Source organism: Camelus dromedarius, chromosome 8 (assembly GCF_036321535.1).
Source record: "Camelus dromedarius isolate mCamDro1 chromosome 8, mCamDro1.pat, whole genome shotgun sequence".
Lineage (NCBI taxonomy): Eukaryota > Metazoa > Chordata > Mammalia > Artiodactyla > Camelidae > Camelus > Camelus dromedarius.
Genome location: NC_087443.1, coordinates 58,471,716 through 58,485,268, shown reverse-complemented (window position 1 = coordinate 58,485,268; position 13,553 = coordinate 58,471,716). Strand labels below are relative to the sequence as shown.

At 48.3% G+C, this 13,553-nt stretch overlaps 1 protein-coding gene across 6 annotated transcripts in view; it reads right to left on the bottom strand.

Moving 5' to 3' along the window:
• PAX2 (paired box 2) overlaps positions 1-13,553 on the bottom strand; it is a 78,910-nt gene that overhangs the window by 22,669 nt on the left and 42,688 nt on the right. The window lies entirely within an intron of this gene.

Sequence of the window (13,553 nt, the reverse complement as noted above, 5' to 3'; positions counted from 1 at the left end):
GTTCCTCCTGTGGGTCTCCACTGGGAGCTAAGACTTGCCCCCGTGTAGGAAAAGCCACGACGGTGCCACAAAGTGCTGTCTCCCTGGGGCTGCAGGCCAGTCCCATCTGCAGACTGCTCTCCTCAGGCTTCCTCCCCACTCTGCTACCCCTGCCTCCCTGGCCCTACCTTCCACATCCGGTCCGTTGGGGTTTCCAGAGTACCTGCTTTGCCTCCGCTCCCTGAACCCCGACCTCGCAACTCCCCTGGCCCAAAGCTGGGTCCTCCCAGCCACAGATTGGCCACTTCTTGGCTTCCATCAGCCCAAGACCAGCCAGGGAGCCTTGGACCTGGGGCCAGCCCATGCTGTAGGCCCCAGGGTGTTCCTCTGGGACTGTTATATATATCAGTTTATATGTGATTATACGATATGATATAATCAATATTGCATTATATACAGTAACACCATACAGTATCATTCAGGAGACCATAGAAAATATTACATATTGATTAACCTCAACCTGCAGCCATCCTTTCTTGCTGGCCTCCCAGATGGAGCAAGGGGGTCTGCTTTCCTAATGGGACTTCCTGTCTTCACTCCATCCTGGAAGGGGTGGGAAGGCAAAGACAGTGTGTGTGTGTTTGTGTGTTGTGTGCATGTGTGTGTGAGAGAGAGAGAGAAAGAGAAAGAGAGAAATGAAGACCAGGAGCACGTCCGAGGTGGACAGACACAGGGACAGCCTTGAAGATATTTCCATGTTCCCTAGGTTCCTCTGGCCACAAAACTTGGTTGTCGTGTTTTTGTCTGTGTAAGCCTCTAGAATGATTTTCTGTCGTAGGAGTGTATGCATCTCTCTCTATGAGTTAGGGTGTGACACATTTATTTTTCCCTTTTGTGTATTTTCTGTGTAATGCATTTGTACACGTATAAACATCCAGATGAATAAGTGTCCAGGTATGGGTAAGTGACAGAGCAAGAATCTTTTCGAAAAGATGTGTGTGTCCGTGTGTGACTGCATGGGGAGCCTGAGCCCCCATCCCCCAGGTTTCTCCTGTGCCTGCTTCTCTTTCAAGGATGTGCCATCCTCCTCATTCCACCCCTTGGAGCTATTGGTATGTTTCATTGTGTCTAATTCTTTCCCACTGGAGTCCTCCTACCTTTTGGGGAAGCCCTGCTGTCGGGGCTGAGGAAGACAGCAAGCGTCTTTGTGTGTGGTTACTACAGTGTCACCAGTGGGTCCTGGGGAAAAAAGAGCATTTGTCTGTGAGCCTGTGCTCACACATTATGTGCATGGGTGTGTGCATATGTGTGGTGAGACTCCTACTATACTTCTGTGTCGATTTGTGTATATGTCTGTGTATGGCTTGGTTCAGCCCGTGTGTGTGTGTATGTGTGTGTGTGTGTGTGTGTATGTGTACGTAGGGGCTGAACTGAAGCTTTGTCCTCAGGTCACTGGCTGGAGGAGTCTCTTTTCCTTCATTTATTCAGGGGCCCTTCAGATCTTGACAAATCTGTCACTCTAAATTTGCGGGAGATTATGGTGCTCTCTCCCCAGCCCGCAGAGAGGTGATATATGATATCTGCTGCCCCTATTGATTGCCTGATCTGGTGGCAGAGGCCGGCGAAATGAACTTGAAATGAACATCATGCCTCAACTCATTGTGCGTATAATACACTACTTAATCCCACATTTTTCAGCCGCTATGGAATTCAATTGATCAATCATGTTCCACTGATAGTACTGTTTTAGGGGTTATTGCTGCTCCCTCCACTCACTGACCTTTTTATTTATTTATTTTTTTTGTATACTCAGGCCCCGGTGATAAGGCAGGTTACAGAGGCCTCGATGGAAAGGGGGAGGGAGGAAGGAAAGGCAAAAGGAAGCCTGCAGCTACTGGAAGAGGTGGCCAGGGAAGGCAGGGAAAGGAAAGAAGAGGAGAAGGAAGGGGGGTGGGGTGAAGAAGAGCTAGAAGGTGCCAGAGGAGCAGAAAAGCCAACGGGGTGATGAAAGCAGGAGCAGGAGAGGCTGCAGGAGGCATGAGGAAACCCCCCAAAGTAGAAGCAAGGTGATGCGGAGATGGGAAAGGCAGCAGTCATGACAAAGAAAGTTCTGGGGAACAGGGAGGAGAGCTGCAGGGGCAGGGAGAGGGCAGTGGCATTACTGAAGGGGACAGGGAGGCAGTGCCCCCCACATCAGCCAAAGGGCCCAGAGGCTCTCACAGGCTCTCTCCAGAGGCTAGGGTGGCACCCTTCCCTCAGCTAGAGAAGGAAAGGCGAAGTGAAGGCAAGAGGAAGGGCGGCAAGGGGGTGAGGGAAGGAGGCTGGGAGAAGCCTGCGCTCAGAGGTCCAGGGAGGAGAAGCTCAGGGAAGGAGCAAGCCCAGAGGCAGAGGCAGGGCAGAAGGGGGGCGGGGGGAGAAAGGGAATAAGCATCCCACCCCAGATGCCTCGGGAATCACAGGCTGGGCTGAGGGCACTTGCCACAGGAACAAAACCACTGGCTCTGCCTTCCTGGAAGCCTGGGTATCCATATAAGGAGAGCAGTCCAGGGCGTGGGTCAGGGTGGGGTAGGAGGGTCGGGGTGGAGGAGGGAAAGGAGACGAGAGTAGAGGAAGAGCAGAAAAGAAAAGAGAACATAGAGGAAGAGAATTGAAGAGAGATCGATTTTTTAAAAATTTTTTAAAGAATAGAGAGAAAATGAAGCTGTTGCCAATGCCAACCACTTGTAGGGACCTCCTCAAGTTGAAGGAGCGGGAGGGCTCAGGGTGGGGCTTCCCAAGGACAGTCTCAGAGGTGGCGCAAGGGAGAGGGACTGGAGCTGGGCTATGAGAGCCCTCTAGGCCCAGACACTGGAGGGCTCTCTGGCAGAGCTGGGCTAAAATGGAGGAGGAGGCAGAAACAAGTGTTGATCTAGGCTTCAAAGTGAGCAGGAAGGAAAGTGTGTGAGTGATTAGCATCCACCCCCTTGTGCCAAGGAGCCTGACTGGGAGCTCCCTGTGGTCAAGAACCATGACCGGTGCTTCTCTGTAGCACCAGTGCTGGGCATGGAGCAGGGCGTAGGGCTGATACCCAATGAATGATGAACGAACAAATGAATGAGGCTTTTCTGGGTGGCATTCAAAGCCAGACCCTTGGCAGAAGGTCTCCAGACCAGCCACTTGACTGGCTTGGCACCCCAGGGCACCCAGTCACTTGTCAGGCAAATCCCCTACATCCCTAGCTGTCAGAGGATGTGAGGAGACCCACAGCAGACCCCTGGGTAGACTCACACCCCTTCTTCACCTGCCCTACTGCTTGTTAGCTTCCAGCAGCATCGACTCTGGTCCACAGGAGGCCCTTGCCACACTCACCAACAGCCTCCTGCCTGCCTATGGTACTTTGACCCAAGGGACAGAGCAAACTGTATTCCCAGTTTAAGAATGAAACTTAACCTTCGAGCTGCAGATCTGCCATCTAAGGCAGCTGGCAGAGGTTGCTTGAGAACGGGGCCCAGAGATAGCCCCTACATTGGATTCCCCTCACCAAGGCCCTGGTCACAGCAGGGTTCAAACAAAATGGGTCTATCTGCCCATGGTGGGAGTTGGTTCCAGGGAAGGCCTTTCCTAAATGACAGAGGAGGCCCTTGGCCTTCACCTTAATGGACAACGATTCTACCCCTCGTCAGGGCTCCAAGAAGAGGGCTGGAGTATTGTGCCACATGTCCTGGGTTTTCGGGAACAATTCTGATTTCCACTATCCTTTCCTACTTTCAGGCCACTGTTTTAGACTGAGGTTGGAAAATGTTACTGTAGGTTTAGTAGGACCCTCCCCCGCCAGAGCAAGCAAGGGACCATGTGCTAGTCAGTCTCCATACATAGAGGATTCAGTCCTGTTCTGCTGTCCCCTGCCCTGCCACCAGCGCTGGCAACTCACAATACTGAGAGCTTATTACATGCCATTTAGTCCTCCCAACAACCCTGTGAGGTAGCTGCTGTGATACTTATTTTAAAGATAAGGAAACTGAGGCAAAGAGAGGTTAAGTAGCTTATCCAAGACGATGCAGCCGGTAAATGACAGTCAGGATTTGAATTCAGGTCTGTTTGACTCCAGAGCCTACCCTCCACATCATTTCACTCTGTTGCCTGGGTGCCAAACCCAGGGGACCCAGCTGAGGGCCATGTGGCCTCACCCGGGACCCTCCCAGCATCCCCCCTTTTCTGCTTTGCATCCTCCCTGCACTGAGCTGGCTACGATCCCTGAGCTGGCTGAGCCCAGACTATGTCCAGAATGATGAGGGGACACTTGGTCCAAACTCCTCATTTTACAGTAATGAAAACTAGCAGGGTGGGCAGTAAGGTGGGGGAGGGGAGGTGACCAGTCCAAGGTCACACAACTGGGTAGGAGGATTCTTGGGACTGGAGCCCATTCCAGGTGCTTTGTCCATGACGGCATGAGCACTCTCAAGGAGAGCAAGCTGCCCCAAGTCCTTTTCAGAATGAGGCAGGATATAAATAAATTAATTAAATTAAACAAACTGCTGAGTTAAAACTTTGACGTAGATTATTCTTTCAAGGGGAACAAAGGCTCATATTGTCTTCTCCCCTGACTACTTCATATTTGCTTAGCAGTTAACAAAAAGCTTTCACAGCCCTTACGTTATTTGGACTTCCTAATCACTCTCCAAGGTAGCTGGGGATTATAAACCCCTCTTAACTGGTGAGGAAACTGAGGCTCAGAATAAATAAAGTGCAGAGTAAAGGAGGGTAGGTCAGGGGCATATCCACCAGCGAGCCTGGTGCAGGGAAGGTGCCCGTGGAGAGTTGTAGCCTGCGCAGCAGTAATCTGCAGCTGCCCGCCTGCCCTGCCCACATGCAGAGCCTGGGCTCCAGCAGTGGGGCCATGCTCTCCATGCAAAAGAAGAGAATTGTAAAACCAAAGATCACCTTGACTGGAAGGAGAGCCAGCTACAGGATAACAGCGGTTACTTCCTGATCATGAGCGAATTATTTCCTGCTCATCTAAGTTTTGTCTTATGGTTGAGGCTTTATACCATAAGCACATACCACTTCTAGCATCATGAATAAAAATGGCTTTTACTCCTCAACAAAAAGACATAATTTCCTCATTCACAAGTGGCCTTGTCACTCCCCATCTATTCCTGGGCTGCCCTGGAGCAGAGCCCTACCTCCTACCTCTCTGATCCCAGGCTAGAATCTCTCTCTGGCCAATCATGAATAGGGCTGTCCAGGGAGGTCTCAGTGGCTTGGGGAGGGTGGTGGGCACTGAGCACCACATATTTGGGATGAAAGCTACAGACAAGAGGCAAAACAGAAATGTTCTGTCTTCCTTGCGTGTTGACATTGTACCTGAATTTCCAAAGCAGTCACTGCAAGGGACAAGAGAAATTCTTGTGCACTGACTAAGAGGGATGTTGGTAATACACAGAAGGAAATAATGCCACTTCCTCGGTCAGAAGGCACCACGGCTATTAAAGTCTATAAAATCAAGGTGGAATGAACGGGGGCTGCCCACAAAATCCCAAGAAGTAGGAATTAAGCATTTGAGAGGAATTCTCTTAAAGTATAGAAAAGAACTAAACTAACTTCAGTTTTCTAAGCCCCAATACATATATGTACCTGTCTATGGGGAAACTGACAATATTAGGCCTTCCACATACACTCATTAAATCCATTCAACTTTATGAGGTGTTAATTATTATTCTCATTTTTCAGATGAGAAGGAAAATTATTTGTTTAACATTATCCAACTAGTAAGTAGCCAAAGGCTGGATTTGAACACAGCAATGTCTGACTCTAAGCCTCTCCAGTCTATCAAATTTGCCTTCTCTGTCAAAGATCATCATCACTGTCATTTACTGAGCACTAACTATGTACTAGGCAGGCTCCAGGCGCTTTATACACATTACCTCTAATCCCCACAGAACACTGACAGAAGGGATATCATTAGTTCAATGTTACCAATGCAGAAATAAACTGAGGGAGAGTAAAAAGCAAGTGCATGACCACACAGCTAAGGAGAAGCAATCTTGCGGAAGGATACGGGAAGAAAAGAGAAAAGTGTGGAGAAAGTGGGGATAGTGGGTGATGGGCCTCAGCCTCTAGGGGGGCTTCGGGGAACACAAGGGTTCAGGGGGCAGGGTGGAGGCTCTTTGCTCCATCCCGTTCTGACTGGTGGCCTCTGCTCCCATTTCTCTCTGCCTTAGCTCCCATAACACCACCTTTCCCCTCTGAGGGGTTCACCTCCAGGCCGGCCCCTAGTCTCCCCAGCTGCCAGTAGTTGCAGTTTCAAACTCAATTGTTCTCCTCGGTACTGAGGCAAATGGAGTCATTAATTACCTTCTATCGGCTGGGCTGAGTTCAGAACGCGATCAATATCCCCGCTTGTCATTCAGGGCAGCCTGCCTGTGCAGCCCCGGCCCCACCCCCACGGCGGCGCAGGACCGTGAGGTCTGGGCTGCCACCCCTGCCTCGCATCTGACTGAGAACAGGGAGAGAGTTTGGGGATGCTGAAGAATAGGGCTGCTCTCTGGACTGGGAGAAGAGCAAGGATCAATGGCATGGGGAAGGGCAGGGGCAGAGGGGAGAGGGAAGGAGAAAGAAAAGGGAAGGAGCATGAGAGAATGAGGGAAGGGCAGAAGACAGGAAAAGAAGGAGGGAGGAAAGCAGGGTCGCCATGTGCTGAGAAGGGGCTGCAAGGGCAGGGCTGGTGAACGAGCTGGTGCAAACACTGTCCAGGAAGATGGGATGACATTCCCCGTTGCCTCTCCTCCTTCCACTGGATAGTCGTGAGACTGCCCTGGCCAGGCACCCTGAGCCAAGCTCAAGAGGAGAGTTTGAAGAAGCCCTTGGAAACCTGGCCCAAAGCTTTGGCTCTGAGCAAGACCAGGTTCTACCCAACCCTCTGGCTCTGGCAAACCTGCAGTCCTTGGCTGAGCCCAGCTTCTAAATGCTCCATGAGTACATGATAGGGTGGAAGGCAGTGGGGTTGTGGGAGGACGGTAGGGAAGACGGTGGCTACCTGCCTGCCTGACCTCAGTCTTACTGGGCCCATTTACACTCATGGCCTCTGGAGACACTAACTACATTAGTGGCCCTAACATAACACTGGACTGGGAGTAACAGCTTATGGGTTGAAATCCTAGTCTTGTCCGTCACTTGCTCTATGACCTTGGCCAAGTCCCTTGAGCCTTTCTCGATTGAGTTTCCTCAGATGAACACCAGAGGGTTGCTAGCTCCCATCTCAGCAGTATTCATTTCTCTGTGTTCCAGTAGCCATCTATCCAAACTTCTATTGTAGAAATAATAACAACTAAAATTGATCCAGCTCCTATTATGGTATCAGACGCTATGCCTAACATAATCCACTGATTCAATCCTTAAAATAACAGCAGCTAACATTAAGTGCTTACTATATACTGGACGCTCACCTGAGAATTTTACATATATTAATTCATTGAATTTTCACTGGAACTTCAGCACGAAGCTTCTATTATTATCCCCATTTTGCAGGTGAGGAAATGGAAGTGCAGAGGTTCAGAAACTTTCTTAAGGTTACACTGCTAACAAATGATCGAGGAGGCAGAAGCAAACCCAGGCCATGTGCCTCTGGCAGTTGAGCTCATAACCTGGAGAAACCAAGCGATAGAGAGGCTGGGACACTTGCCTCGAATTATTCACTCCAGCCAGTAAGTGGCAGAGCCAGGTTTGGAATCTATATGTGTTATAGTTATTTTTTAATGTTTGTTTTCTCCATGAAACTGTGACTATTTTAAAGGCAGGGACCCGTCTTTTTCCTTTTTTGTAAACCTAGCCCAGGGCCTGACACATAGTAGGTGATAAAAAATGTTGCCTAATTTGTCAAATAGAATTCCAAAAGCAAAGATTGACATATTCTTTACTTGCCTTGCAGTTTACCTTTTAGAAGGAAAAAGAAGCAGCATAGGAAACTGCTTCTTTGGATTCAGTGTTATCACACTTGATAGCTGGAAACTATCTGGAGATAATTTAATCCAATTCCTTCTTGGAGATTTTTTTTAAAAAGGTCAGAAAGGTTGAGTCATTTTCCCATGTCACACAGCTAGTCATCGGTAGGATAGGGACTGAGGTTCTCAGCTCCCATACCCTTTCCACTAGTCCAGGATGCTTAATTCTGACCAAGAAAGAAAAATTGATAAAAGGGAAGTGTTGGGGATATGAGGAGAAAGCAACCACATCAAGGGCTGACAGCGGTGAAGGAAGGATTCTGTTGGGCAGAATCTGACTTGAGGAAAGCAAACTGCTATGTGTTGAGGGAAAGAAAGGCAGTATGATCCCATGGCAAGAGACTCTAGAAGGGACTATAATTCCATGAGGACAGGATGCTCTAAAAATGAAATTCTGCCTCACAAGCTCAAATAATCAACCTGACAAAGTAAAGGGAGTGGGAGTAGGGAGGGGTGGAAAGAGAGGGCACTTAAGGGAAGTCATTGTTGTTGCACACGAATAAGCTTTAAAATATGATGAGTCTAGATTTTAAAAGGACATGTACACTGAACAGTGGAAGATTATGCAGCCATTAAAAAATCATGTTTTCAAAGAATATTTAATGATATGTGAAAATGGTCTTATATAACGTTGAATGAAACTAGCGAGACACAAGCTGCATATGTAGTATCATTGTAATTTTGATAAAAATTATATATTATATATATAATTATACATACATGGGGAGAAACGACTGTAAAGTATATGCCAAAATTCTAACGGTGGTTCTCAGTGATGAGGTTATGGGTGACTTTTTAAGAAATTTACTGTATCTTCCAAATATTTTACAATGAGCATGTATTACACTTACTATCAAACTAAAGTTATTTCTTTCCTCTTATAAAGGACGCACAACAGATGGAAGGAGGGGACCATAGCCAGGGATGGATATAAGAGTGGCAGGAGTCCATCAGGAAGACAAAAGCTCAGAACAAGCTGAAACAACAACAAAAAAGGCCTGGGTAGCTACGTTTGGAGAAAGAACAAAAAGGAAGGCAGTTTTAGGCTTGTGCTCGGGAGACAAGGTAATACAGAGAGAAACTAGAGAAAAGGCAGAACTTCTCAATCGCTGGCTTGCCTCTGTCTTCTCCATTAAAGGAAAGAATCTTCAAAATAGGACCAGCAGGAGTTGCCCAGGTCAGGAAGAAGTTAGGCAGGTAACTTTTAACCATTTCAATTGAGTTCACTCTCCTCCCAGTCCCAGATAATTCATATATCAGAACCTCAGGTGTGTGTGGGGCAGGTAGATATGACCCTAAATTTTTTGTTGATAATCTTTGAGAAGTTGCAATGAGAGGGCAAGGCAGTGAAAAACCAATGCCTTCTTGCCTAGCAAAAGAAGTGGAAAGGCAAGCTTATGCAAACAACACTCTAATACATTTAATATCAGGGTCTGGAAATCTTTTAGAAGAAATTATTGCACAGTTAATATGTGGGCACTGGAAAAGAAAGTGGTGATACTGTGGAGTCTGCATGCATGCACCAAGAATAAGCTGTAGCACATTAACTAGTTATCAATGCTTAGAGCCAATGCCATCCCCACCAAGGCTTCCTCAGTTGCCCTGGTGGGAAGCTACTGCCCTCCGTCTTTTATGTTTATCATAGCACTTTATACCTGGATCATAGCATCTATCACATATGCCTGTACAATGGTGTGCACCTCTATCTCCCCACTAGATTAGAAGCTTCTCGAGGTCAAGGACTGTGTCCTGTTTACCTGTGTAAATCAGTCCTGCTATGCTTTGTACATAGCAGGCATTCAACCTGCTCATCAACTTATATTGGATTTTAAAAAATTGATTGATTAAGGAAATGCTGTGGGTACAGAGAATGTGAACATTTCATGGAGAATCTTCCTAACTTTATGGACAAGATGAAGAACAATGAAATGGTTGACAGCTGTTGGGATCAATAGTACCCAAAGCAACCAGGAAGGAGGTCTCCACTGGTGGGCCATGTGGCTTTCCTTTATTTTAAGGGAAAATAACTCTTTAAAAAAAAAAATACTTGGATGGTGACATAGAAGACATCCATATGATCTTAATTGGGTGGAATTAAGAGCCCAAACCAACAAGATGAAATTCAACAGGGATAAATGGAATGCCCTATGTTTAGGTTTTAAAAAAATCAATTACGCAAGTGCAGAATGGGGTAGACCTGACTTGATAGCAATTGATGTGAAAAAGTCTCGAGGTTTTAGTTGACCAGGAACTCAATATGAGCTTGAGTCTGACACGGCTGCTAAAAAATCGAATGTAATCTTAGGCTACATTATGGCTGTAGACTCTCCAGATAGAGAATGGCAATGGTTCTACTGTACTTGGCTTTGGCTAAACTGTCTCTCGAGTTTAGTGTTCACTTAAGAGGGACTTTAACTGTCAAGAATGAAGTCAGAGATGGTAACCAGGTTAGTGAGGGACCTCCCTTCAGTACAGGGATCACACTATGTGAGAAACTGAAATCCACCCGGTGTCTTTCCAGGTGCTCAGTAAATCAGGTGGAATGAATGGAAGGGAGGGAGGGAGGGAGAAGAGAGGGGGCGTCAAATGAAGATCTTTACCACCACTCTATGTAGTAAATGTCATTATCTGTATTTTCAAGATGAGGAAACTGAGATTCAGAGAGATTAGGCAATCAGTCAAACATCCCAGAGCAAGTAAGGAGTGGAGATGGAGCTCACATCCAGACATTTGGATTCCAGGTCCCATGCTCTTCCCTCAGCACCACAACTGACTCAGTATAAAGGCAGTGCTGCTAACAGTGACTAACTGTCCATCTGTGTCCTATGTCCAGGCAAGGGCTGTGACTTCTTAGGCAGAATTGCTGGAGGGGAGAGTCTTATGTGAGTGTCAGATAAGACCAGGTGATCTTTAAGAATCTGACTCTGCCTTGTCACCACTCTCGGCCCAGCCACTGGCCTCCCTCCACGTGGGAGGTGTCCCTGGAGACAGCCTCTCCAAATCTCAGACATTCCCAGCTTCAAGTCCCATTTCCTGCTTGCTCTTATGGCCACTTCCCCGGATTCCTACTGAACGCTCAGCCACATGGTTCAGCATTTAATTAATAGCTTATTGTTTAATCTGTGATAGCCTTGCCTCTCCATAGAAGGTAATTTCCTTGAGATCCACGTCCTGCATTATTTGCTTCTCTCAGGTATCCCAACACAGTGGGAACTTGGGCCCAGAGATCCCCAGAGGGGTCAGTCGGTGTAAGTTTGCTTAATATCCCACCCATTTACACACGGAAGCAAAACTACAGACTCTCAGCTCTCTGAAATGGTTTATGGGAAATCTGCTCAGACAGAGGACAGAGGGATGGCCTGAATGGTCATTTAGGGCCCTCATATTCCTAACCAACCAGTGGAGAAGAGGAAACCCCAGAGAATTATGCCAGTACAGTTATGTTCCCCGTTTGAGTAAGTCAGCCCCAGTCACCTGTAGAAAAGAAGGGCATGGACACTCACTGCCCACACACAGCCGGCCACGTGCATGCGATTCACGTGTGAAGAACCAGGAGGGTAAGCAGGCATGGATGGGGGTGGGGAGCAAACAGGTAGTGGGAGAGAGAGGACAGCTGCACAGAGGAAGGGGACTCGTGAGTGCTGGGTGGGTTTGGGTGAATTCCCCAGAGTGATCAACTTTCCGGGTTGAGAGCATGCACTGCACCTTCCTGCTGGCCTGTGGGCAGAGGCTGGGGCCCCGGGCTCACTGGCTGCTGGCAGGGAAGGAGGGCTGGCTGAGGGTCTGTCTGTATGGACCCTGAGTCCTCCTTCAGCCCTCTCTGGGCTCTTGGGAGGGGCTGGGGCCTTCTGCCTGGTGCTGGGCTCTAGCGGGTACCAGAACCAGTTGGAAGCCTCTCTGGAGCCAGAAGGGAAGGGGGCTTTGTTAGCTCAAAGGACACAAGCAAGGCAAAAAATTACATACCAGGCCGCTCTAAGTATGCTTGTTTAGAGAAACTGCTTGCATTTATGAAGTCTTTGGTGCGGAAAGCAGGGTTGCAAATGACTGCATCAGAGCGACAGTAAAGGCCATTAATTTCCTGTTATGTTTTCCTGTGTTGGGGGCTTTATTAATTTAATTTTACCCTGTCGAACAACAGCGAGAGCTGACACTGCCACACCACCACGGCTGGGGTTTTCTTTTTGTGTGTGTAGCAAGGCTTTGCCTGACATGCAAATCAACGCTATTACCGGAACCAATAAAGATGTGTGGAGGGAAGAGGGGAGGGGTGAGGAGGGGGAGGCAAGGAAGGAGGGAGGGGAAAGGAGAGAAAAGGGGGAGAGAAAGGGCAAAAGCCATTCTTGGCCAGTTGCTGCCTCCCTCTATGCCTCACATCTCCTGGCTTCCCAGAGCATCTTCCATGATCAGCAATTTCTAGCCATCCTTTCCCTTCCCTTGTACTCTCTCCTCCCTTAACTCTCTGCCTCCAGATGATTGTATCTCTGTTGTCCTCCTCTGTCCCAGCTCCTGGAGGAACTTGAATAGGGACACAGAGTTCCCAGGAAGAGGTGGGAAGTAGATTTCTCCCCACTGCCCATCCCCAGCCCAGGTGTGTCTTGGAGGCAAGAGGCTGGGTGTTGCCAACACCCCCTGATCCCCACCCCAGCCAGAGTGCAGGTTACAGATTATTAATGAACATGCACATGAACCCATGTGTTTGTGCACATGAAGAAGAGTCTAGAAAGGCAGTTACTCCACCTTGCTTATAAGTCCCTCTGAGAGTTACCGTATCCTAACCTTGTAAGCCATTTATTTCCTCCATATTCCCAGAAAAAAAAATACTGTATCTGATGGTTTTTCCTTAAGACACTCCAGCAGCTGTCTCCAGGAGCTGCAAGGTACCTGGATGGTCTAGACCAAAGTGCCAGAGTAAAATGGACGCCCAGCATCAGAAAACAGACAGGTTCCTGGGAGACCACATTCCAGTCCCTTTTACTACCTAGACCTCAAGACCACCTGCACCGCCCTTCACCCAGAGCAGCTTCCACCAGCTGTTTGTGGTCCGCACTGCAAAGGAGATGGAGGTGGGGGTCGGGAGGTAAGAGGGAAGGGAAGCTCCTAGGGTCACTCCTACCAAACACACTCTCCTGTGTTCCTCCATCCCAGGCTTTGCAGGCGGCTGGGACCTAGGGAGATCTGTGACAGCCAGTGAGATAGAGAGAGAGAGAGAGAGATTGTGTGTGTGTGTGTGTGTGTGTCCGTGTCCATGCATCTCTCCCTCTGTCACTGGCTTGCTTTCACTCCTGCCCACACTTTCTGCTCCAGGAGCTGTCTGGCAGGCTCAGAGAGGCTGTTGGATGGACTCCAGCTCTCCCCAGGAGGAGAGCATAAACTTCATAAACTGCATTTACTTTAATGCAGGTTCTTGGGGCTGCTTTCCTCTGGCTTTTCTTCCCTCCCCTTGTCTGCTCTGTCTCGATCACATTTTATCCCTGCCCCTGTGTGCACCCAGACCTCTCTCTCTCTCTCTCTCTCTCTCTCTCTCTCTCTCTCTCTCTCTCACACACACACACACACACACACACACACACACTATAGCTAATGCTCCTGAAAAAG